Raw genomic sequence first — 27,095 nt, forward strand, 5'->3', positions numbered from 1 at the left:
TGTAAATTGACCTGTGATTAAGCTAGGATGAAACTGGGAGATTGCTGGGTGGCGTGGTTCGAAGGGCAGGAAAGGCGCTGTATATCAATAAATCAATAAATAAACACCGATATGAATAAAGAAGTAAATGGGATTGAGAGGGATAATACATCAGTCATGATGGAATGGCACAGCAGACTTTGCTGTAAATAACAAAGATGAAATACTACGTTCTTTATTAGGTTCCCTTTTTTCTGAATTAAGGCCCATGAAGAACAGTAATGTGTAGCATTACTGAATACAGAAATAGGTAAATAAACCTCGATCTTATAATTCTCATCTTTTCTTTCAAATCACAGAACAGAGGAAGACCATTTACCCACCAAGTCTTGGCTAGCACCCAAAAGAGCAGCCCTTAGTCCTTCACCAAATGCCAATAAATTATTTTCCCTTGTGCCTATCTAGTTCCCTTTTGAAATTGGTTTCTACCACCCTTACAGCCGATGAATTCAAAATTGTAAGTACTCTGCATGAAATGGTTTTCCTTCTGTCTCCTTCTACCCGTGACCTTGAAATTTCCTTCACAAATCCCCCACCCCCATCTCCTTAACCTGACTAGTGATAGACCTGAACATCTCTATCAAATCAACTCTCAACCTTCATTGCTTCTCCAATTTAACCATGTGGCTAATATCTCTCATTCATGCAGACATACTAACAATCTTCTCTGCAGCTTTGGTGAGGATTTCACGTCCTTCCAAAACATTGGTCGCAGTGAGGGATAGGGATGTGTGGTCCAAGAAGGTTGCTTCCATTGTGGTTTGAGGAGAATTTACTTGAGATTGCTGATGCAGAAGTATAGGCATTACACCAAGCCACATGCTGTCACCTCTGCCTGGTTCTGCATGTCTCCTACCAGATATACTTAATAGGCACGTACAATGGGACTGATCACCACCTCGGTGGCCCAGGATATATTAACCAGTGAAACAAAGAGCAATTAGAATCACGGAGGAAAACAATGGTACTTAAAGCTGAAGTAAAATTACTCTCATATTCCAATTCATTATATGATTAAATATGAGTTCTTACCTGCTGAAGTCAGCAGGATATGGTTGAATGTAACTGTTAAAGAGTAATCCCAAACCCATTCCTTAACTATAGCTGCAAACAGCAGACCGCTGATGAAATACGTCAATTCCATCGACAGCAGGTTCACTAGGACAGTAAAAAAAGAAATTTATTGACAAGATTCATTACAAGTACCACTGTAAAGCCATTTTATTGTAAACTATTAGCAAAAAGTAACACGCATAAGCAGCAAACGAACAAAAACACTGGAAATACTACTTTATTTTACAGTAAGTAAATCAAAACAGTGTACAGTATTCCTGGTTTAGTGTCAACAATATGTTGTACAACTATGATAAAACCTAAACTCGTAAATGTATTACTCTTATTAAACTTTCTATTTTTAAACTCCAGTTCCTTTTCAATAAATGCAAAAATGCCATTTGCCTTCTTAACTACACATTGGATCCGCATACCAACTTCTTCTGATTCAAGTCAAGTTTATTGTCATTTAGTAAGGATAAAATCTACATATGAATTATGCTTTATTAAACAAAGTGCAAAAATTAAATATTGAAGAGTACAGACCAGTTTAACCAGTGACATTTTGAATGTGACACAGCAGCAAATTCAGAAGCCTAATGGGAAACTGTTTCCCATCCTGGGTGTTTTGTCTTTATGCATCAGAGTCTCCTGCCTGATGGTAGGAAGTTAAGGAGGGAGCTCGATGGATGGGTGGGATCCTTAATAATACTAAGGGCCCGCGAACACAGTGCTCCTGATATATGTCCCCGATGAATGGTAAGGAGATCCTATGATCCTCTTGACCATTCTCACAAATCCTTCGAAGGGACTACCAGTCCAATGTTCTGCTGCTCCCATACCAGATGGAAATGCAACTTGTTAGGATGCTCTGAATGGCACTTCACCTCTTGGATTCCCCAAATTTCACTCCTACGAAGTCTCTCTCCATTTTGATATTAAACTTGCCTTTTGGTTCCAGAAGTGCATTACCCCAAATAGTCCCTAAGTCCCTATTCTATCCCTATAGAATATCCCTATAAGTCCCTAATAGTCCCTATTCTATCTATGTCAGAATGCAGAATCACGGTGTCACTCTCGGAACACATTCTTCCACCCACGTATGTATCATCTGCAAACTTGGAAACCTTACATTTCATTCCTGCCTCTAATTCATTAATGTCAATAGTATATAATTGAGAGCCAATCTCTCCACTCTTGTTACATCCAAACCCAGCCTGATACGGACCAATGTATTTCAATGTTCTGTCTTCTATGTCACAGCCAGTGTTCAATCCATGCAGCGTCATGGCCTGGAATGGGAACACCAATGCCTTTAAATGGAAAGTCCTACAAAAAAGGTAGTGGATTCGGCCCTGTACCTCACAGGTAAAACCCGCCCAACCATTGAGCATATCTACATGAAACGCTGCCGTAGGAAAGCAAAAATCTTCACCACCTGGGCCATGCTCTCTTCTTGCTGCTGCCATCAGGAGGAAGTTACAAGAGCCTCAGGACTCGCACCACCAGGTTCAAGAACAGTAACTACCCCTCAACCATCAGGCTCTTGAACAAAAGGGGATAACTACATTCACCTGCCCATATATTGAAATGTTTCCATAACCAGTAACCTCACTTTAAGGACTCCTTATCTTGTTATTTCATGTTCTCGTTACTTATTGCTATTTGTTTATATCTACATTTGCACAGTCTGTTGTCTCCTGCACTCTAGTTGATCTTTCATTGATCCTGTTATAGTTACTATTCTATAGATTTATCGAGTATGCCTGCAGGAAAATGAATCTCAGGGTTGTATATGGTGATAATAATTTTATTATTATTATTATATAATTTTATTATTACTATTTTATTAAAATTATTATTTTAATAATAAGCTTACATGGAAATTTACTTTGACCTTAGGTCTCAGGCTCTTAATTTATGCTTTAGCCTTTTAAGTAGCATCTTGTCAATACAGGCTAAAGAAAGATGCTTGAGTTGTGATATGTGAAGAATTAGATCTGGTAGATCATCTCCAAGGATTGGCATGTTGAAGTGGTGGAGAGGCTTATGAATTCCTGAGATCCTGAGAGCAATGCCATCTGGAATCTAGCTACTGGTATGGTCACCCATGGTGGTAAGGCCAAGGAGCGGGCTCCAGACAAAGAGCAGTCCAACCAAGAACTTAACAGTGGTGCTGGTGGAAGATGGTGATGCATCACGACAGCAGTGAAGGCAGAGGAAGGCTCAGTGGTGAAGGGTCTCTAGACATCTTACGTTCCATACCACTGGACCCTGGTCCTGATCTGTCAAGGACCATGTGGTGGCTGCCCCTGTATAAGCCTACCCACATTACACAAAGTCACATGCAGGCATTCTCTATTCAAGGAAAACACACTAGCAACCTCCTTGGAAAATATCATACTTGATTTAATTGCACTGTATATATAGCAAGGATCACAATGCTCACACTTCTCTCAACCTTGCCACTTTTCATTAAATCTCTGGTAGATAGATGAACCTTTCACAAGATGCTTGAATGTGAGTCTATGGACCATTCAGAAGGTGTATAGGTGTGAGTCTGGACCTTTAAAAAGATGATGGATGTGGATTTATGGACCATTCAGAAGATGATGGATGTGGATCTATGGACCATTCAGAAGATGATGGATGTGGGTCTTTGGTCCATTCAGAAGATGATGGATGTGGGTCTTTGGTCCATTCAGAAGATGATGGATGTGGATCTATGGACCATTCAGAAGATGATGGATGTGAGTCTTTGGTCCATTCAGAAGATGATGGATGTGGATCTATGGACCATTCAGAAGATGATGGATGTGGATCTATGGACCATTCAGAAGATGATGGATGTGAGTCTTTGGTCCATTCAGAAGATGATGGATGTGAGTCTTTGCTCCATTCAGAAGATGATGGATGTGGATCTATGGACCATTCAGAAGATGATGGATGTGGATCTATGGACCATTCAAAAGATGATGGATGTGAGTCTTTGGTCCATTCAGAAGATGATGGATGTGAGTCTTTGGTCCATTCAGAAGATGATGGATGTGGGTCTTTGGACCATTCAGAAGATGATGGATGTGGATCTATGGACCATTCAGAAGATGATGGATGTGGATCTATGGACCATTCAGAAGATGATGGATGTGGATCTAGGGACCATTCAGAAGATGATGGATGTGGATCTATGGACCATTCAGAAGATGATGGATGTGGATCTATGGACCATTCAGAAGATGATGGATGTAAGTCTCTGCTATTGTTCTAATAAATTGCAGACTATATTTCAAGCCTGGTAATTCCACATACTAGCAATTAAAAAGAGCTGCTGCAGAAAGTCGGGTGGGCCAAGTGGCAAGTACAGGAGGGAAATGGACAGTCGATATTGATTCGTTTAACAGCCTGTTTTCGCTCAGGCTCCAGCATCTTTTAGTTTCTGGTGTTTGCAATTCCACATGCTAACTATCCTTTCCCATGAGCCATGTTTAACCTAACTTTTACAGTTACCAAGATATATTACAAATCCCACTGTAAAACCACTTTGTTGTAAAATGTTAGAGAAAAAGTAACAAGCATGAGCAGTAAGTAAACAACAGGCTGGAGATGCAATGTGCCACCACACTGTTTGGGTGGCCTGTACTGTATGTAACTTCAACCAGGGTCTTTTTGCCCTTGCAGTTCCTTAACTCTACCCACAAGGATTCCACATCTTCCAATCCTATGTCACCTCTTTCTGAGGATTTTATTTCAATCTTTTTACCAACACAACCATCGCACCTCTGCTGCCCACCTGCTTATCCTTTCAATACAAGGTCTATCTTTGAATGTTAAGTTCCAACTATGATCTTCTTTCAGCCACGTCTCAGTAGTGCCCACAACAGTGCTACAAGATCATCTACCTTATTCCATATACTGCATGCTTTCGAATATAACACCTTCAGTCCTGTATTCATCACCCTTTTCACTTTTGCCCCCATGTTCACCTCATCTCACTGACTGCAATTTTGCCCTATCATCTTCCAGTCCTTCCCCACCGTCTCACTATACACTGCATCGATTCATATACCAACTGCCCTATTATATACTGTATACCATCTGTAACCCTATTATTCTGGTTCCCATTGCCCTGCCAACTTGATTTAATATCTACCCTACAGCTCTATCAAACCTGCCCACAAGGATAAACCCTGCAAAAATTTAAAAAGAGAATCTTTGTTTCTCTTCCCACAACACTACATTTTTCTTTTAGTTTTGTAAGTTTCCTCCAGGAGGACCACAACCTTGTCGTGGTTTGGAGGCTTGTGTGCCTCAATGATCCAGAGAGCTATGTTGGCTGGAGTCAGGGCTTTACGCTTTAGCTCTTGGTAAGGTCACCCATGCCAAACAGGTCGAAGGGTAGAGAACAGACTAAGAGGGGTCCACCGGTCCTCCAGGTTCAGGGGTTCAGCTCAAGGCTAACGACTCTGACTGATAAATCAAAATTATTACAGGCAATCAGAATCCTTCTCGATCTGAGTGCAACGGTATTACTGAGTCTCCATCAAGGTCTTGCATGACTGGCAGCAGTGAAAACTGAGAGGAAGCTACTGGCCCAATGAAAGAAGCCCTGAAACTGCCACAGATGGAGTATCTTCATTGCTGCCCTAAACACCAGCGGTGTAACAAATAGTAAATACAGTAAGTTTCTACGTTTATTTGTTAAATATAATTAGTCAAATCAACTCAAGTTTAATTATCATTGAACCATAGATAGATACAGCTGAATGAAATCACAGCTGTATTTTTTTTTGGCTTCTCCCTATAGATGCTGCCTAGCCTGCTGTGTTCCACATATATAGTCCAAGACCTTGAATGACATGTTCTACAAATTGATGGTAAAATAATGACATTACCCTTTTGAATGAATGCCTATTTGCTAATCAGCATAAAGTACAGTTTGAGACATCTCTGAAAGGCAATTATATTTAAACTAGAAAATGAATCCTGTTGCGAGAAGAGGTATTAATCTGAAGGAAAAAAAATTAGATTTCCTAGAATAGGCCAGAACATTAAAATGTCATTAAAACTTGCAGAGGTTCAGGTTACTCATACAGCAAGCCCAAAATAAATAATGATTCTACTCCACAGCACTTCGATCATACTATAATTCTGAAATTCTTCAATCAATTATGTAATTTTTCTTACCTAGGTACTTTGAGCTGGATATTGAAGCTGGAGTTTTAAAGTCAAATGGAATCAACCCATCGAATGAATCAAGACTGCAATGCACAAAGAGTTTCAGGAACATATGAACATAGGACGCGGAAGCAAAAGCAGACCATTCAGCCCATCATCCCTGTTCAATCATTCAATAATATCATGGCTGGTCTTTTACCTTAGAGCCATAGTTCTGAACAGACCCAATTCCCATAATAAATAAAAACAGATCAAGTCTTGAAGGTGTTCAGCGGCTGGGTTTCTGCAATGATTTGGGGGAGAAGAAATTTCTTTTCACCTTTTCTCAGACTGATCCCTTACTTTGAGACTGTCAGGAACCCCAACAAGTCCACATCTACCATGAGCTAATGAAAGAGAAGCATTACAAATTGTAGGAGGCCTATATTCTGTGCTGCGCATTTATTATGTGTATATGTTAACTAGTCACATTAGTGGGGAGCTGGCAAAAGCGAAGGGAATAAGTTCCCAGCTCCCAGCCCTGGAGGACACCTACAGCTCACACTGCCTAAGGAAAGCTACACACATTTGTAAGGACAATACATACCCACGCAATCATCTGTTTGAACTTCTTCCATCTGGCAGACATTATAAGATTTTCTATGCCCGCACTTCCAGACTGAAAAATAGCTTTTTTCCCAGAGCTACAATTGCTCTGAACCATTCGATCAAGCATCATCCATAAATTTGTTATATTGCTACTTTTAATACTGGTTTTACGGTTGTCATGCATCTGAGTTGCGCTTTTGTACTGCTGGACATTGCTTGTACTGGCTGGTTACTTGATTTTATTTATTGTTTATTTAATTTATTTGTTGTTTTATAGCATTGAGTACAAGAGCTGTAAAGTCATTGTCGCTGTATTGGCGCATGACAAATTGTACTATCAATGACAATAAAGATATTTCAAGTTACTTATTGATGCTTATTTTGTGACCATCTGTAGCTTGGGAGCATAGAGGTCATATCTTTGCTGACCGCTGAGATAACGCTCAATAATGCTTAATTGTATGTTTGCTAATTGCTAATAAAGGAGCAGAATAAGGAATTCGACTCTTTGGGGCAGTGGCGCGTCACGCAAGTATAAAACACTGTGGAGTTGCAGGCTGACGGCAATTGTTTTGTTTTGATTTTGGATCCATTTTGCCACTGCACAAACCTTCCCAGAGCTTGCTTCCCAAAGAATGAATTCTTTTTTCATTTAAACATGGGCATAAGGGAATGTCGATAGGATAAGATTGTTGGTCCATTGACTCAACTGGACACTATTTTTAAAACACTTAGAACATTATCATTTCCAATCCCCAGCCATTAATGGTGAAGTTACTAAATTTACTAGCCGATCTTTTTAGTATTTCTTTCAGGAATTTTTATGTACTGAAAAGCTATTTGCATAATTACTAAATCATTATGTTCACGACTATTTTGACATACTAATTAACTGAAAAAGCAATTTTCAATGCCCAAGGTAATGAAAGCCAATAATCAATATGGCTTTTGTTTAGCTACGTTGCCATCTTCCAACGATCTTCGGTCTTGCAGACCAAGATCCATCCGTTTCTCGATACTTCCAATGATCAGACTATTCATGCTGTATGTCCTAGCCTCCTTAGTAGTCTCAAAACACATCACATTATGTTTATCAGTGTTAATACTATCAGCCATTTCTCAAATATGCACACAAAATGTTGGAGGAGCTCAGCAGGTCAAGCACCTTAAAACTATGCCCCCTTGTGTTAGCCATTTCATCCCTGGGGAAAAGCCTCTGGCTATCTAAATGATCAATGCCTCTCATCAAGTTATACACCCGTCAGGTCACCTCTCATCCTCCATCGCTCCAAGCAGAAAAGACCAAGTACACTCAACCCATTCTCATAAGGTATGCTCTCCAATCCAGGCAACATCCTTGCAAATCTCTTCTGCACTCTCTCTATAGTATCCATGTCCTTCCTGCAGTGGGGTGACTAGAACTGAACACAGTACTCCAAGTGGGATTTGACCAAGGTCTTATATAGCTGTAACATTACCTCACGGCTCTTGAACTCAATCCCATGGTTGATGAATGCCAACACACCATACGCCTTCTTAACCACACTGTCAGCAGCTTTGAGTGTCCTATCAACACTGACCCCAAGATCTCTCAGACCCTCCACACCACCAAGAGTCTTACCATTTATATTATATTCTGTCTTCAAATTGGACCTAACAAACTTACTGAAATCATACCCCATTCCCATTCTGATCGATATAGTTATGTTTGGATTCTCTCCCAAACACCCGTGCATATTCAAGCAATCTTCCAAGAACCACAGCCTTGTCATAGGGTTTGGGGGCTTGCTTGCCTCAATGACCCGGAGAGCTATGCTGGCTCTTGGTAGGGTCATCCATGCCAAACAGGTTAAAGGGTGGAGGACAGACTAAGAGTGGTCCACTGGTCCTCCAGGTTCAGGGCTAACAACCCTGACTGGTAAAACTAAAATGTTTTGGAAACAGCAATGAATTATCCTATAGCTGTGTGAGACAGTCTCTTCCCGGGATTTGCGTGACTGACAGCACTGAAAACCGAGAGGAAGCTACTGGAGGAAGTCCTAAACACCACCAAGTTGAGAAGAAAGGCCAGCTCTATCATCAAGACAGCACACCATTGGACGCCTGAGGGGTGGAGGAAACATGGGAGACCAAAGACAACTTGTTGCCGTACCGTAGAGGCAGAAACGAGGACTCTGAACCACACCAGGGTCACCTTAAAGAAGGTGGCCAAGGGCAGACAGAGGACTTCCATTGCAGCCCCAAACGCCAGCAGTGTAACAGGCAGTAACTTTTCACATCCATCCCATTCTGATCCATACATGCATGGATAGGTTTTACTTTTGGATTCTCTTGAATGTCTGTGCCTGTCCAAGGATGCTAAATCGGCAAAGGGAATAGTGGATTTGTTGTGCATTATCAGTGCTATGCATTATTGTATATTATCACATATATTGTTATATGTGTTATATCTGATAAACACATACAACATTACACCCACATCAAATTTGCATCCACATGGAATCTCTCAGTAACTCTTTGAATGCATTACAAAAGGTTGTATGATCAAAATCCATTTCACCCCTTAGCCCTGAAGTATTATCTGCTCATATGTGCCAACAGGGCTGGACTGGTGACTAGATGTAACTGCGACAATATGTCTTACCCAAATGCTCCAAAGCAGATACTTGCAAACATGTAGTAGAGCGTGTAGAATACCAGTGAACAGAGCAGCAAGTTCAGCAGGATAGTCTAGGAAAATGCAAACCAACATGGATTAGTTTTTAGTTAAGATGTTTTTTTAATTTATTATTTATTGAGATACAGCGTGGATGGGCCCTTCTGGCCCTTTGAGCTGTGGCGCCCAGCGATCCCCCAATTTAACCCCCACTTAATCACAGGACGGTTTACAATGACCAATTAACCTACCAATGGATACGTCTTTGGACTGTGGGAGGAAACCGGAGCACCAGGAGATAATCCACGCGGTGATGGGGAGATCGTACAAACTCCTTTTGGACAGCGGCAAGGATTGAACCCGACCGTACAGTAAAGCGTTGTGCTATCCACTACACTACCATGCCGCAAAGGTAAGGTTAACCTAATTCAACCGTCAGAAGATTGAAACGACTGACGCAACACTGGTCCCATGTTCAGCCTGGCTTTGCGATCCATTGGAGTCAACAGAAATTAATCTACGAATACCGTTTTTACAATCACAACGGAGTGAATGTGGCACATTACCATTGCGGTTAGCACAATGCTTTACAGCTTCAGCATCCCAGGTTCAGTTCCTGCCTCTGTCTGTAAGGAATTTGTACATTTACCCCATAACGTGTGGGTTTCCTTCAGGGCCTCTGGTTTCCCCCCACACTCAAAACACGTATGGGTTAGGGTTAGTGAGTTGTGGACACGTTCATACTGCCCAGCACAATCTTCGCTAATTTGATTTGACACAAATGACACATTTCACTGTGTTTCGATGCACATGTGACAAATAATTTTTATCTTTTCTGACATTTCTGGCATCTTTCCCTTACGTTTCCAATCTTGAGGAAGGGTCTCGGCCCGAAACATCGACTGTTTATTCATTTCCATAGATGCTGCCTGACCTGCCGAGTTCCTCCAGCATTTTGAGTGTGTTGCTTTGGATTTCCAGCATCTACAGACTTTCTCGTGTTTTTTAATTTTTATCTTTATAGTTACTCCCAGTGGAGTTCCTAGCAAGATCCAACTATGACAGCATTGGTACCTAAAAAATTATGAAGTACCCAGTGAACCTCAAGGATGCATGCTTTGACCACTTCTCTATTCTCCCTATATTCATGACTGTGTGGCTAGTCACAGCTCAGACACACCATCTATAAATTCACTGGTGACACCATGGATGTTGGCAGAATCTCAGAAGGTAACGAGGAGGTGTACCGAGGTGATAGATAGATTCGCTGGTTGAATGGTATCACAGCAACAACCATCAGCAAAACCAAGGAAGTGATCGTGGACTTCAGGAAGGGGAAATCGGGAGAGAGATTATCAGTGGAAAGGGTGAGCATTTTGAGTTCCTGGGCATCAGCATCTCAGAGGATCTATCCTGGGCCCAACATTTTGATGCAATCATGACAAAGGCACAACAGCAGCTTACTTCATTTTTTAATTTTTTTCTTATTTAAAGCAGGGGCTCCCAACCTTTTTTATGCCATAGACCCCCACCTTTAACCGAGGGGTGCATGAACCCCAGGTTTGGAACCCCCCATTTAGAGACAGAGCACTGCAACAGGGCCTTCTGGCTAAATAAGCCCACACCATCCAATTACACCCATGCGACCAATTCACCTACTGCCCTGCACGTCTTTGGACTGTGGGAGGAAACCGGAGCACCTGGAGGAAACCCACGCGGTCATGGGCAGTATGTACAAACACCTGACGGACAGCAGCAGGAATTCATTAGAAGCTTGAGGAGATTTGGTATATCACCAAAGACTCTAGCACATTTCTACCGACGGACAGCGGAGAACCTTCTCACCAGTTGCATCACCGGCTGGTATTGTGGGGCACCGTCGTGCAGGATCGAAAGAGGCTCGCTCCCAGCAAAACAAAATGCACAGCTAATGGCAGGAGCTTTAAGAGGAATGGTTTACAGAGTGTCTCTGGGGTCCGAGGAACTGAAAAATCTCCGCACACATTGATAGGGTAGTAAAGAAAGCTTAACAGTTGAGGCAAAACACCCAAAATGCTGGAGAAACTCAGCAGGCCAGGCGGCATCTGTGGAAATGAATAAACAGTCAACGTTTTGGGCTGAGACCCTTTATCGGGGCTGGAAAAAAAGGTTGAGAAGTCAGAGCAAGAAGTTGGGAGGGGGAGGGGGAGGAAGAAGCACAAGGTTTATTCATTTCCGTAGATGCTACCCGACCTGCTGAGCTCCTCCAGCATTTTGTGTGCGTTGCTTTGGATTTTCGCCATCTGGAGATCTTCTTGTGTTTGTATTCATCGAGGCATTGGTCTTATAAAGGAAGATATATTGTAGCTTGATAAAACTCTAACAAACATTTCTATTAATGTTGTCATAGCAACCTGTTATTTTGGACAGGCATTCTGTCGATGATGATATATCATATGGAGAGAGGTGAAATTAGTGGGAAAGAGATGCTATTGAGTGACTGCCTCAGCATGGCGTTGCCGGAGACATGGAAACATTTGGTCCGATTGATGTCACAAAGGCATACAGTGGTGTAGTGACTAAGAATTGAATTCATAGCCGGTGCTCCACCTGTTCATTCAAACTATACACCCCAGCAACAACAAAAAACTGTATAAAACTGGAATGAAATACTTGTAATCCTGAAGAAGGGTCTCGGCCCGAAACGCCAACTGTTTACTTTTTCCCATAGATGCTGCCTGGCCTGCTGAGTTCCTCCAGCATTTTGTGCGTGTTGCTTGCATTTCCAGCATCTGCAGATTTTCTCGTTTGTAAAATAATTGTGTAATCAGACGATTATAAAAACCCCTCTGAGAAGTGAGCCCCAGAATCATCCAGCTGGAAGGTAATCTTTTGGCCCCTCATGTCTGTGCTAGACATCAAGTACCCAGCTACATTAACACAACTAAGTCTGCAGGCACTGGAGATCCAAAGCAACACACACAAAATATTGACGGAACTCGACGGTATGGAAATGAATAAACATTTGAAGTTTTGGGCTGAGGAGGGAGGGGGATTATGCTAGAATGAAAGGGTTGGGGGCTAGTTACGTTAATCCTATTTACCAGTGCACAGTGTATTTGCCTTCATTGCCTTTGTGATTCAAGTGCTTGTCGAACAATTTCTCAGTGTTGTGAGTCCCTGCCTCCATCATCCTCCAGGCAGTGTGTTCCAGTTTCTAATCACCCTCTTGCTTAACCATCACATCGAGTGAATATTTTTAAAATGAAAATAAATGTTCAATTTAGCTGTAACAATCTTACTTATTGATGCAGCGCAGAGTAGTCTGAACTGATTCCACAACCTACAGACTTCCTTTCAAGGACACTGCAACTCATGCTCTCAGTATTATTATTTATTTTTATGTCTTTTATTTGCAAAATTTGTCTTTGTTTGCACATTGACTATTTGTCAGTCCTCGTTTATGTAGTTTTTATAAATTCTAGTGTATTTCTTTACTTTTTCTAAATGCCTGCAAGAAAACTAATGTCAGGGTTGGATATGGTGACATATACTGTATATACTTTGGTATGTGTGTGTGTATCTCTATCTAATATATATATTAAATGTGTGTTTATGTATCTATATATTATATATTCTGTGTTCATGTGCGTGTGTGTGCAGTGTATGGATTTGTCTCCATGGTCACTTTAGATGGGCAATTATATGAAATATTTTGTGACGCACTTGCCATTTCTCTCCAGAAAACATGCAATTCCCATAATTATACAGTAACACTAACAGGACTATGAAGGTGCTATTTTTGAACACATTTTGTTGGTTTCCTGCTGGGATTTGTCATGTATTTATTACTGAACAAGTTACTGAAAATTTTTCACTTCTGTGATTTCTAGGGAAAGCTAACACTCTTATATTTTCCCAAAATACCAGTAACATTTGTTGTCACTGTTGTTGCCAAGATTTGTTGTTACAAGGACTAAAACATATCAACATCTTGTTTCCATAAATTTATCAATTTTGTGTAATTGTTCAATACTCACAACTAATGCAAGAATGGTGGCATGATAGCAGTGGTTAGCACAACACTTTACAGTACAGGCGACCTGGGTTTAATTCCCAGTGCTGCCTGTAAGGAGTTTGTATGTTCTCCCTGTGACCGCGTGGGTTTCCTCCGGGTGCTCTGGTCTCCTCCCACATTCCAAAGACATACCGGTTGGTAGGTTAATTGGTCATTGTAAATTGTCCCATGATTAGGCTGGGATTAAATCAGGGGTTGCTGGCCCACACAGCTCTAAAGGCCTATTCCATGCTATTTTATTAAATAATAACATTTTAACCAGACAGTGTTTTATTTCAAATAACATGTGCCTGTTGAAAACATAAAGAGAAATGCATTCTGTTTTCCACATTCATGGAACACATTTCTCACAATACATCCAGTTTACAGCGCTGGACTGTATAGTGAACCAGTGCCTTATGACTGCATGAATTTGCAACTGGTTTTGAAAACCTGTTTCTTCCTTTTCCCCCTCCATGTACTTGCACAGTACTCTGTCTTTTTCATTTTATTGTAATGCTCTTTAGAGATATGCACCCATCGGGAAGAAGAGTTAGGTGTAGAGTTAGGTAAGGGAGAAATACAAAGAGATCTAGGAGTCCTTGTTCATCAGTCACTGAAGGTGAATGAGCAAGTGCAGCAGGCAGTGAAGAAGGCTAATGGAATGTTGGCCTTTATTACAAAGGGAATTGAGTACAAGAGCAAGGAAATCCTCCTGCATTTGTACAGGGCCCTGGTGAGACCACACCTGGAGTATTGTGTACTGTTTTGGTCTCTAGGGTTAAGGAAGGACATCCTGGATATGGAGGAAGTGCAGCGTAGATTCACGAGGTTAATTCCTGGGATGTCCGTACTGTCTTACGCAGAGAGGTTAGAGAGACTGGGCTTGTACACACTGGAATTAAGGAGATTGAGAGGGGATCTGATTGAAACATATAAGATTATTAAGGGATTGGACAAGATAGAGGCAGGAAATATGTTCCAGATGCTGGGAGAATCCAGTACCAGAGGGCATGGTTTGAGAATAAGGGGTAGGTCATTTAGGACAGAGTTAAGGAAAAACTTCTTCTCCCAGAGAGTTGTGGGGGTCTGGAATGCACTGCCTCGGAAGGCAGTGGAGGCCAATTCTCTGGATGCTTTCAAGAAGGAGCTAGATAGGTATCTTATGGATAGGGGAATCAAGGGATATGGGGACAAGGCAGGAACTGGGTATTGATACTAGATGATCAGCCATGATCTCAGAATGGCAGTGCAGGTTCGAAGGGCTGAATGGTCTACTTCTGCACCTATTGTCTATTGTCTAAGAGGGTTGTTTTTGTTGTTCAGACAAGGGAAGCGTGAACACCTGCTTCTGCTCCCAACAGATGATGTGAGAGTCTGGACTCTACCAGTCGCCTCGATCAAATGAGAAGCGAGCAATCTGCTCACCTCCCAAAACCGTACCTTTGTTCCAGGGACTCTGTCTTTGAAGGCCATGTAAAGAGCTAAAGAATTCGGAATTGTGCCGAGTCTTATTCCTTCTCGTTCTTTCCCGTGGCCTATTCAGATCAGTGTCTGGCTTCAAGGTCCTCGGCCGAAGGAGAGAAACAGCGCCGGCCGCAGGACGAGTTGACAGCAGAGGATTTAATTCCGGATATCACCAACCCCAACAACCACAGATCCCAAACTGTGTACCTTGCCGGTAGAATTTAGCGAAGGACAAAATACTGCAGAAAATCTGAAGTAAAGAACAAAGATGCTGTAATCTTCAGAAAGTAATTGGTTTACAATTGTCATAAGAGATTAAGAATGAAGGCCTTTGCTCATTTATTTTTAAAATAATAGCATTTGTGGAATTTGTTGCTACAGGTGGCTGTAGAGGCCAAGTCATTGGGTATATTTAAGGTAGAGATTAATAGATTCTTGATTAGACCATAAGATATAGGAGCAGAATTAGGCTATTTGGCCCATCAAGTCTGCTCTACTATTTCATCATGGCTGATCCAATTTTTCTCTCAGCCCCAATCTCCTGCCTTCCCCCCCACACCCCCCCCCCCCCATATCCCTTCAGGCCCTCAGCAGTCAAGAATCTACCAAGCTCTGCCTTAAATATGCAAAAAGACTTGGCTTCCACAACTGCTTGTGGAAAAGAATTCCACACATTCATCACTCTCTGGCTAAAGAAATTCCTCCTCATCTCCATTCTAAAAGGGCACCCCTCTATCCTGAGGCTGTGCCCCCTAGTCTTAAGACACTCCCACCATAGAAAATATCCTCTCCGCATCCACTCTATCGAGGCTTTTCACCATTCGATAGGTTTTTAATGAGATCATCCCTCATTCTTCTAAATTCTCGTGAATACAGGCCAAAACCATTGACTCTCTTCATAATACAAGCCATTCAATCTTGGAATCATTTTCCTGAACCTCCTTAGAACCCTCTCCAGTTTCAGCACATCCTTTCTAAGATAAGAGGCCCAAACCTGCTCACAATGGTCCAAGTGAGGCCTCACCAGTGCTTTATAAAGCCTCAACATTACATCCTTGCTTTTATATTCTAGACTTCGTGAAATGAATGCTAACATTGCATTTGCCTGTCCTGCTGAGTTCCTCCAGCATCTTGTGTGCACTGCCTGTTTTTGTCTCTCTGTCAACCAATCAAGCACAGATCCTTCTTTTTACAAATACTCTTTCTGAAGTAATTCAGCAATCTAAATTAATATATATTCCATATTTACATGTTAATATCTTCCTGATAAGACAAGTTTCATAGTACAAGCTTCTAAGGGAAATTTCTAACCACTCACCTCTTTCTGTTTTCACCATCAACTGTTGCTTAGTCTTTATGATGTACCTGACAGAGAAAATGCAAGATCCGGAATTATAATGCTCTATTATGATGTCACAATGGGTGGAGACAATGGTATTGGAATAAGTAATTATTTTTAAACATATTCTTATTTCATTTGTTACCGTGCACTTCTGAAAGCTGTGATACTTTACTGCTTTCAAGTCAACATTGCTGCTTTGTTATTTTTTCCCCCAACTCACCTGAACGTGAATTAACAGCGCGGTTGGCATCTAGTACAGCAATGAAGGTCCTCCATCTCTGAATACGAAGGATTCTTCATTGCTGTTTCCTTAACAATTGTTTTTTTTGACCAGTCATGATTGTTAACCCCCGAACCTGGAGGACCAGTGAACTGCTCTTAGTCTGGCCCCTACCCTTCGACCTGTTTGGCATGGGTGACCCTCCCAGAATCCCAAAAACCAAACCACAAAGGCCTTGCCTCCAGCCAGCATAACTCTCTGGATCACTGAGGCACACAAGGCTGTGGTCCTTTTGGAGGAGTATAAATTTATGCTTGAAGACTATTTAAATCTGAAGAAAATCATCGTCAAACACCATTCTTTTCAGACCTTACACACGCACACACAAAATGGCTGCTTCTCTCCTCCCCAGCCGCAAATCTACAGACGTACCTTTACTGTTGGCCATGTTGCTCTCTTCTGCTGAACACAAAATTGGAGGTCAAAACATGGACTTCCAGGTCTGACTGCTCAGAGACTTTGCCAACATGGTGTCAGCTCCAAAAGCAGTGGACAGCACTCTCCTTCCTTATACTTCCATTCGCAAAACAGATACCTGAGAACAAAAACCCAGACTTTTCAATTCAGTCCACATAGTGTGATACATTATCGTAGATCTTTTATTTCAAATGTGATGTTCAATCTCAGGCCCTACATCCCCCTTTAGCTAAAAGCTGAGGTGGCATGGTAGTGAAGTGGTTAGCACAACAGTTTACAGTACAGATGACCCAGGTTTAATTCCCACCACTGTCTGTAAGGAGCTTGTATGTTCTCCCTGTGACTGCATAGGTTTCCTCTGAGTGCTCCATTTCCTTCCTGTTACGAAGGATGAACAGCTCTGATGGGCAGAAGGGTGCAGAGTTGCCCATGCCCCCCCCCCCCCCCGGGAGAATCACAAACCGTTACTGTTGCTATGCTGCTAATGAGAGAGAGAGATGGAAGAGAAAACATGCTGGAACTGGAACATCTGCTACAGATAAGAGAGAGATAAAGCAGTGGAGAGAGACTTGTTGATTCACCATATTATGACTTCTGAAAGACCTATGGCTTCTGAGAGAGTTATTTATCTTAAACCATTCTGTTCATTAAAATTCCTCAGTGGACAGCCGGAGTGGGCTGGTTTGATGGACACAGCCATTCAAAATTGATGGACAACTGAGACCCCATGAGTAGGGATAAAAGTGAGGTCTGAGGAGACACACTATTGAGCACCGATTGAGTGTTGGAACCCACGTGAAGGTGCGGGGCATCGGAGACCGAACAAAGGATCGGTCAGTTTAACTGACAGTGTTATAGCAGGACCGGTGGGGGCTTGTGTGTGTGTCCACTCATGCCAGAGTGACGAGTCCACCACAGAAGAACGGTCTAGCTGAAGGACAGAGGGGTCATAACTGAATAACCACAACGAAACGACAGATCAAGAACGCAAAGGAAGGTTTGCCTGCCTGTAGCTGTTACTGCTCTCTCTCTCCAATGACTACAACACAACAATCAATATCTACCTCAGCAAGCATGAACTGAATTGAACTTTATATTCACATATGACAATTCATTATCCCCTAGACATCGATAGAGCTTGTTTATTATTGATTATTGTTATACCCACATTTTTAGGTTTATTATTACTAATGTGTTTTATCTATATATTTGCATTATTGATATTGATTTGTGTATTTTACTAATAAACACTTTTGAACCAGACTCCAACGGATTCTTCTATCTTGGCTGGGTAGACACCCAGTTACGGGTACGTAACATTCCACATTCCAAAGATCTACCGGTTGGTTGGTAGGTTAATCGGTCATTGGAAATTGCCCTGTGATTAGGCTAACATCAAATTAGGGATTGACTCAAAGGGCCAAGAGGGCCTACTCCACGCTGTATCTCAATAAATTAAAAAAATTAAAAGTCTAAGTCGTCACAGCAATATTTTGAATCACCAAGGTGAAACATACCTGGTGTTGATACAATCAATGTGACAAAACAAATTAACTGTTTTCCCATTGCATTGAAATTTGCAACAGATTGCTTTACACAAATTAATTACTATGCTCGTACTGAGCATCAGGAAAGAAAGTGCATCAATGGCTGTAAAGTAATTTGCAAAACAAAGTATGAAGCAGAGCAAAAACTAACAAATAGTCAGTTGACAGCTCTGAAGTGTAGAATGAACAGAAATAAATTCAATTAGTCCGCAGAAATTAAAGGTATCTTACAGAATGAAATGTGGTTACAAATAAAATATAGGGATTATAATCTGCAGCTGTAAAATGAAATATTCTCTTCCAGCAAACACTTTTGAGCTTTTGAGTAATATCAAGTGACTGCACTTTATCCATAACTTCTTTTCCAGACTAGAAAAGGACTTGACAACATTGCCCTACCCTCATCAAACAGCTTTGCCACTTCCTCAAAAAACTCATTCAAATTTATGAGGTTGGACCTACCCTAACGTACCCTGCTGACTTTCTTGAAAAGACCTAGCAAAGTTCAAAGTAAATTTTATTATTGAAGTACATATATGTCACCATGTACAGCACGGAGCTCTATTTTCTTGTGGGCATATTCAATAAATCTATAGAATAATAACAATATCAGAATCAATGAAAAACCACCAACTAGGGCATTCAACCAGAGTGCAATAAGATAACAAAACGTAAGTACAAAAAGTTAGAAATAATAATAATAATGAATAAATGAGCAATAAATATCGAGAGCATGAAGAGTCCTTGAAAGTGAGTCCATTGGTTGTGGGAACATTTCTGTGATAGGGCAAGTGAAGTTGATTGAAGTTATCCCTTTGATTCAAGAGCCTGATAATTGAGGGGTAGTATCTGTTCCTGAACCTGGTGAGCGAGCTCTGAGGCTCCTGTATCTTCTTTCTGATGGCTGCAGTGATAAGAGAGCTTGGTCTGGAGGGTGGGAGTCGCTGATGATGGATGCTTCTTTCCAGCAAAAGTGTTTCATGTAGATGTGCTCAATGGTTGGGAGGGCTTTACTTGTGATGGACTGGGCCGTATCCACTACTTTTTGTAGGACTTTCCACTCGAGGGCTTGGTGTTTCCATACCTGGCTGTGTTGCAGCCAGTCAATATGCTCCCCACTATAGAAGTTAGTCAAAGTTTTAGATGCCATGCCAAATCTCCACAAACTCCTAAGGAAGTAAAGGCGCTGCCGTGCATTTTTCATAATTGCAGTTACATGCTGGGCCCATGACAGGTCATCTGAAATAACAACACAAAGGAATTTAAAGTTGCTAAACCCTCTCCACTTCTGATCCTCCAATGCGGTCTAGCTCATGGACCTCTGGTTTTCCTCTCCTGAAGTCAGTAATCAGCTTCTTGGTATTACTAACATTGAATAAGAGGTTGCTGTTATGACACCAGTCAATTAGATTTTCAATCTCCCTCCTAAATGCTGATCCATCACCACCTTTGATTCATCCAATGACAGTGGTGTCATCAGCAAACTTAAGTATGGCATTGGAGCTTAGCCACACAGTCGTAAGTGTAAAGTGAGTAGAGGAGGGATCTAAGCACACAGCCTTGTGGTGCATCTGTGCTGCTGGAGCTTGTGGATTGTTGCCAATCCAAATTGACTGGGGTCAGCGGGTCAGAAAATCCAGGATTCTATTGTACAAGGAGGCATTGAGGCCAGGGTCTTGGAGCTTATTGACTAGTTTTGTGGGGATGATGTTATTGAATGCTGAGCTGCCGTCGATAAAGAACGTCCTGATTGACATATGTATTTCCAAGCAAGGATAATAAGGGACTTGGAGGGGAACCTGCAGATGTTCCACGTGACCTTGCTCTTCTTGTTGACAGAGGTCACAGGTTTATAATGCACTGTATAATCCTCAGTGTCGCAAAAACAAAGGAGCTGGTTGTGGACTACAGGAGGAATGGAGACAGGCTAACCTCCATAGACGTCAATGGATCTGGGGTTGAGAGGGTTATCTGTAGATACCAGCTGTGTGGTGAAAAAGCACAACAGTGCCTCTTCCACATCATACAGTTGAAAAAGTCTGGTACGGGCCCCCAAATCCTAAGAACTTTCTACAGGGGCACAATTGAGAGCATCCTGACTGGCTGCATCACTGCCTGGTGTGGGAACTGTACTTCCCACAATTACAGGACTCTGCAGAGAGTGGTGCAGACAGCCCAGTGCATCTGTAGATGTGAGCTTCCCACTATTGAGGACATTTACAAAGACAGGTGTGCAAAAAAGGCCCAAAAGATTATTGGGGACCCGAGTCACTCCAACCACACATTGTTCCAGCTGCTACCATCTGGGAAACGGTACCGCAGCATAAAAGCCAGGACCAACAGGCTCCAGGGACAGCTTCTTCCACCAGGCCATCAGACTGCTTATTTTATGCTGACGTAACTGTATTTCTATGTTATATTGACTGTCCTGTTGTACATACTATTTATTATAAATTACTATAAATTGCACATTTAGACAGAGACATAACATAAAGGTTTTTACTCATGTAAATGAAGGATCTATGTAATAAAGTCAATTCAATTCAAAGCAACCTGGGTGGGGAAATACAGTGCATTTTGTAGATGACACATATGGAGGCCATTTTACACCATTGTTGAAGGGAATGGATGGTTGTCAATCAAACAGGCTAGATTGTGCCAGATTGTCGATAATGGATAACAGTTTGTTTAGTGACCTCGTCAGAGTTCAGGTTGTAGCCAAGGGTGGTGCCAGCCTTTCTGATGAGTTTATTTAGTCTTTTTGCATCACCAGCACCAATGTTGCCCCTCCAACATAAAGCCACAGAGAAGACTGCACTCGCTGCAACTGACTGGTAAAAGATCTCCAACATCCTACTGCAAACATTGAAGGATCTCAGCTTCCTGAGAAAATAGAGGCTACTCATTTCCTTCTTTCTACCATCGGGGAAGAGGAACAGGAGCGTGGAGACACACACTCAATGTTTGACGAAGAGCTTCTTCTCTTCTAGCATAATTTTTTTGAATGGTCCATGAACACTACCTCACTATTCCTCTTTTGCACTATTTAATTATTTTCATTTATTTATTGCAAGTTTTATATCTTGTACCGTACAACTGCCACATAACAACAAATTTCATGACATATGTCAATGATAATAAACCCAAATAAAAAGATAATGTTATATTGAGGAAAGGTAGCAGAGGAATGGATATCTGTGACAGAAATACAAACGATTCTGCAGACCAACACACAGGCACCTTTGCCCACCATGCCTCCAAGCCCACTTCTTTGGCAAGAATTCCCCATCCTGCACCGATAAACCTCCTCCTCCTCTTCCTGGACACCTCTCTCTGGTTCTCAGCCCACTCTGGATCTTTTGCCGATGAGACATCAACCGGCTCCACTTCAGCACTCCTTTCTCCTTGTCCAACCATACCCACCACCACCTCCCTCCAAATGCACTGTCCTCCATTCTCTCCGCACCAATCCCAATCTTACCGTCAAACCTACAGACAAAGCGGGTGCTGTTGCAGTGTGGTAGGCAGACTGACCTCTGCCTTGCTGAGGCCGTGTGGCAGCTCTCAAACACCTCCACTTACTTACCCCTTGGAAAGGACTTCACACCATACCATCAGCAAATTGTCTCTGACGCCATCACCAATCTCATCAACTCTGGAGATCGCCTGCTCACTACCATCAAACTCATAATTCTCTTGCCCCACCCAACATCCACAAACCTGCCTGCTGCTGCCCCACTGAACTCCTGTCAGCATACCTTGACTCCATTCTATCTCCCTTAGTTCAATCCCTTCCCACTTGCAGTCGCGACATTTCACATGCTCTCCATTTCCTCAACAGCTTTCAATTCCTTGGCCCTGACCACCTCACTTTCACCATGGATGTCCACTCCCTATACACTTCTATCCCCCAACAAGAAGGCCTTAAAGCTGTCTGCTTCTTCCACAACAAAAGACCCATCCAGTTCCCTTCCACCACCACCCTCCTCCATCTGACAGAACTGGTCCTCATCTATATTTCCTCTAAGCTGTGCATACGCACACACGCTTTTCAACCAGCGCACAAAGGAAATTAACGTGCACAAAAGGTTAGTTACCTAAAATAATGTAGTACTGTAACTAATACTTATTGAAAATAATCTAAATGTTAAAATAACTGAATGACTTAAATATGTATGTTATTTTGTTGTTATTCTGTGCAGTCTTATGTCAAATATTTTGTAAACCTACATAAACTGTGCCATGTGTGCATTCAGTGTGCACATAATTTTATCACAGGGAAAAAATCTGCACAACGTAAGATTTTGCGTACACTGACTACTAAAGATTAGAGGGAACATCGGTCCTCACCCTCACCAATTTCTCCTTTGGTTCCTTCCTCTTTCTCCAAACTTAAGGGGCAGCCATGGGTACTCACAAGGGTCCCAGCTATGCCTGCCTTTTTGATGGCTACATAGAACAGTCCCTGCTCCAAGCATTCCCTGGTAATACACCGCAACTCTTCTTGTGCTACATTGACAACTGCATTGATGCTGCTTCATGAACCCAAGCTAAGCCCGTCCATTTCATAAACTTTGCCTCCGACTTCCACCCTGCTCTTACATTCACTTGGTCCATTTCTGATGCCTCTCCCCTCCTTCTCGACCTCTCTATCTCCAACTGATAAGCAAAACTTTTTACAGACATTTCTTGTAAGCCTGCTGATTCCCATGGCTATCTTGATGACACATCTTCCCACCTTGTCTCCTGTAAAAATGCTATTCCCTTTTCTCAGTTCCTTCATCTCCACCACATCTGTTCCCAGGATATGGCTTTCATTTTCTGGACATCAGAGATGTCCTCCTTCTTCAAAGAATGGGGTTGCCCTTCCTCCACCACTGATGCTGCCCTCACTCACATCTTCTCCATTTCCCAAACATCCGCACTCACCCTTTCTTCTCACCACCTTAACAGGGACAGAGCTCCTCCTGTTCTCACCTACCACCCGATGAGCCTCCAACGTCCAACACATTATTCTCCACAACTTCCACCATCTTCAATGGGATTCCACCACCAAACACAGCTTTATCTGATTTCCAAATCTTTGCTTTCGGCAGGAATCACTCCCTCTCTGATTCCCTTGTCCACTCCTCCTTACCTGCTAACCTCCCTCCTGGCACATATCCCTCAAGCAACAGAAATGCTACACCTACCCATTCACCTTCTCCCTTACCTCCATTCAGGACCCCAAACAGTCTTTTCAGGTGAGGCAACACTTCACCTGCTGGTGTCATCTATTGTATCTGGTCCTCCCAATGTGACCTGCTGTACACTGGGGAGACCAGACAAAAATTGGGGGAATCGCATTTCCTATTCCCATTCATGTTCTGATGTAACAGTCCATGGCCTCCTTTTTTGCCACCAGGAGGTCACACTCAGGATGGAGGAGCAACACCTCATTTCCATCAATGGTTTTTGATAGCATAAATATTGATTTCTCCTTCCAGTAATTTTCCCTCTTCTATTCCCCACTCTGCCCTCTTACCTCTTCTCCTCATCATGTACACCTTCCCCTGGTTCCCCTCCTCCTTCCCTTTCTCCCATAGTCCACTCTCCTCTACTATCAAATTCCTTCTTCTCCAGCCTTTCCCACACACTTGGCTTCACCTATCAAGTCAAGTCACTTTTATTGTCATTTCGACCATAACTGCTGGTACAGTACATAGTAAAAACAAGACAACGTTTTTCAGGACTGTGGTGTTACATGACACAGTACAAAAAATTAGACTGAACTACGTAAAAAAAAACACAGAGAAAGCTATACTAGACTATAGACCTACACAGGACTGCATAAAGTGCACAAAAACAGTGCAGGCATTACAATAAATAATAAACAGGACAATAGGGCAAGGTGTCAGTCCAGGCTTCGGGTATTGAGGAGTCTGATAGCTTGGGGGAAGAAACTGTTACATAGCCTGGTCATGAGAGACCGAATGCTTCGGAGCCTTTTCCCAGATGGCAGGAGGGAGAAGGGATTGTATGAGGGGTGTGTGGGGTCCTTCATAATGCTGTTTCCTTTGCAGATGCAGCATGTAGTGTAAAAGTCCGTGATGGCGGGAAGAGAGACCCTGATGATCTTCTCAGCTGACCTCACTATCCGCTGCAGGGTCTTGCGATCTGAGATGGTGCAATTTACAAACCAGGCAGTGATGCAGCTGCTCAGGATGCTCTCAATACAACCCCTGTAGAATGTGATGAAGATGGGGGGGGGGGGGGGGGGGAGATGGACTTTCCTCAGCCTTCGCAAATAGTAGAGGAGACGCTGCTGGGCTTTCTTTGCTATGGAGCTGGTGTTGAGGGACCAGGTGAGATTCTCTGTCAGGTGAACACCAAGAAATTTGGTGCTCTTTACCATCTCTACCGAGGAGCCGTCAATGTTCAGCAGGGAGTGTTCGCTCCATGCCCTCCTGAAGTCAACAACCATCTCTTTTGCTTTGTTCACATTCAGAGACCAGTCCATTAGCCGCTGCACCTCCTCTCTGTAAGCTGACTTCCAGCTTTCTTCCTCCTTCCCCTTCCCTCACCTTTTTTCCTCACGTCTTTCCACGTCCTGAAAAAGGGTTGACTGCAATGCCGACTGTTCATCTTCATAGGTGCTGCCTGACCTGCTGAGTTCAACCAGCATTTTGTGCGCGTTGCTCTGGATTTCCAGCATCCGCTGAATCTCTTACATGGAACAAAGGTGCTCAAAAAAGCAGTCCCCTAATCTACGTCAGGTCTCACTGACGTAGAGGGGGCCACACTAGGACCATCAGATGACTCCAACAGACTCGCCAGTGAAGTGTTGTCTCAACTGTAAGGATTGCTCTGGACCCTGAATGATAGTGAGGAAGGAACTGTAGGGCCGGTGTAGCCCTTATCCCTCATGGAGGGATGGTTGGCAGGAGGGAGGACAATGGGAAAACGAGTGGACAAGGGAGCCAGATCAAATGGGGTGTTTGAGGGTAAGAACGCTTCTTGGTAATATTCAATATGCTGCCAATAACAAGGCTGTAGGACATGCCCAGCAGATCAGACTGTATTAATGGAGAGGAAAACTGAGCCTATGTCACAGATGGATGACTAGAAATGAGTAGAAATGGCCAAGAACTATTCTCTCCTTCACAGAGCCTCCACCTCCGCTGGATTCTGCAGGTAGGAAAAGATGCTTGCAGGGGTAGTGGCGGCAGAGTCTCGCACGTTAACTTACAATTCTGTTAATGCAGGTCTGTCAAACTCTTATGTGCCTACTCTGAGGAACACCTCTTCCAATTTAGCCACCGAGATACCTTCAAGAAATTTCCAAGCTCCAGTAACTTTGGAACAACTACATCACTTCAATGGACATTGAAGGAACTCACCAAAACAGGCAGTATCCGTGGAGGGAGAGTTTTGGGACGAGATAATTTAACTGTTATGCGACAACATTACTTAACTGGTGGAGTCCCGATAACTGCTATATATACAGGTGTCCCCCGCTTTACGAATGTTCACTTTACTCAACTTTGCTTTCACAAAAGACCTACATCAGCAACCCGTTTTCGCATTACAAAGAGGATTTTCGCTTTTATGAAAATTTTTCCCATATAGATTAATGGTTCTTCGCTTTACCTAATAACAAGGCTGTAGGACGTGCCCAGATCAGACTATACTAATGGAGAGGAAAACTGAGCCTAAGATGGATGACTTAAGAGTAGAAATGGCCAAGAACTATTCTCTCCTTCACAATTCACAGGTATATGGAGGAATTTAAGGTGGGCGGGGTATATGGGAGGCAGGGTTCAAGGGTCCGCACAACATTGTGGGCCGAAGGGCCTGTACTATGCTGTATTGTTCTATGTTTACGCCATTTCCACTTAAGAAGGGGTTCATAGGATTGCTCTACACCAGTAAAGGTAGAGGGGACACCTGTACTTCCAGAGTTGTTTTTGAATCAAGTTTGTTTATTGCCATTCTTCCGTACTAGTGTAAAGGAGGATTGTTACTCCAAAGATGCAGCATAAAACAATAAAAGCAATGTAAACACAGTCCTATAAAACACAATAAGCATAAAGCAGCATAAAACACACAAGAAGCATAAAGGACACAATCAAAACAGTAAGCATACATATAACAGCAGTCCTATAAAGCATAATGCGGGAGTAACTTAATACACATGGACTGATAGTATGTACATAAAGTGACTGGTTGATGTTTATGGAGTTGGTGGGCTTTGCAAGTCATTGCCAATAGATTACTTCCTTTGAAAGGTCAGGGGACTGGAGGCATTTGGAACTAACTTGCCCATGGTCAGAGGGGAGGCTTTTAGGCGGATGAGGGCCGACTCCTTACCCGGGGCGGGGGCTTCCGAAGTTCCTCCGGCAGGACAAGCGGCACGTCGACGACGTCGTTACGCCCGGTGGCGGACGCTGACGTACGTCGTGACGCACGGCGCGCGGCGCAGAGAGGGGAGCAGCAGGGACGGTGACTTTGAATCC

At 42.7% G+C, this 27,095-nt stretch overlaps 2 long non-coding RNA genes across 4 annotated transcripts; one reads left to right on the forward strand and one right to left on the reverse strand.

The window, feature by feature from the left end:
* Positions 1 to 1,206: 1,206 nt before the first annotated feature.
* Positions 1,207 to 9,485, forward strand: LOC132380478 (uncharacterized). The gene is made up of 3 exons (XR_009507784.1): positions 1,207 to 5,769; positions 5,897 to 5,966; positions 6,281 to 9,485. It is a non-coding gene; the product is annotated as an uncharacterized LOC132380478 (long non-coding RNA).
* A 5,541-nt stretch (positions 9,486 to 15,026) lies between these two features.
* LOC132380476 (uncharacterized) lies at positions 15,027 to 27,089 on the reverse strand. 3 transcript variants are annotated; one of them, XR_009507782.1, is made up of 5 exons: positions 26,950 to 27,089; positions 19,685 to 19,839; positions 17,009 to 17,171; positions 16,333 to 16,379; positions 15,027 to 15,264 (listed from the first exon to the last, which is right to left on the reverse strand). It is a non-coding gene; the product is annotated as an uncharacterized LOC132380476 (long non-coding RNA). The 3 variants fall into 3 exon arrangements; XR_009507780.1 differs by having other exon boundaries at positions 19,462 to 19,839; XR_009507781.1 differs by lacking the exon at positions 19,685 to 19,839 and having other exon boundaries at positions 26,950 to 27,084.
* Between the last annotated feature and the right edge of the window lie 6 nt (positions 27,090 to 27,095).

This window comes from Hypanus sabinus, chromosome 24, assembly GCF_030144855.1.
Source record: "Hypanus sabinus isolate sHypSab1 chromosome 24, sHypSab1.hap1, whole genome shotgun sequence".
In the NCBI taxonomy this organism is placed as follows: Eukaryota; Metazoa; Chordata; class Chondrichthyes; order Myliobatiformes; family Dasyatidae; genus Hypanus; species Hypanus sabinus.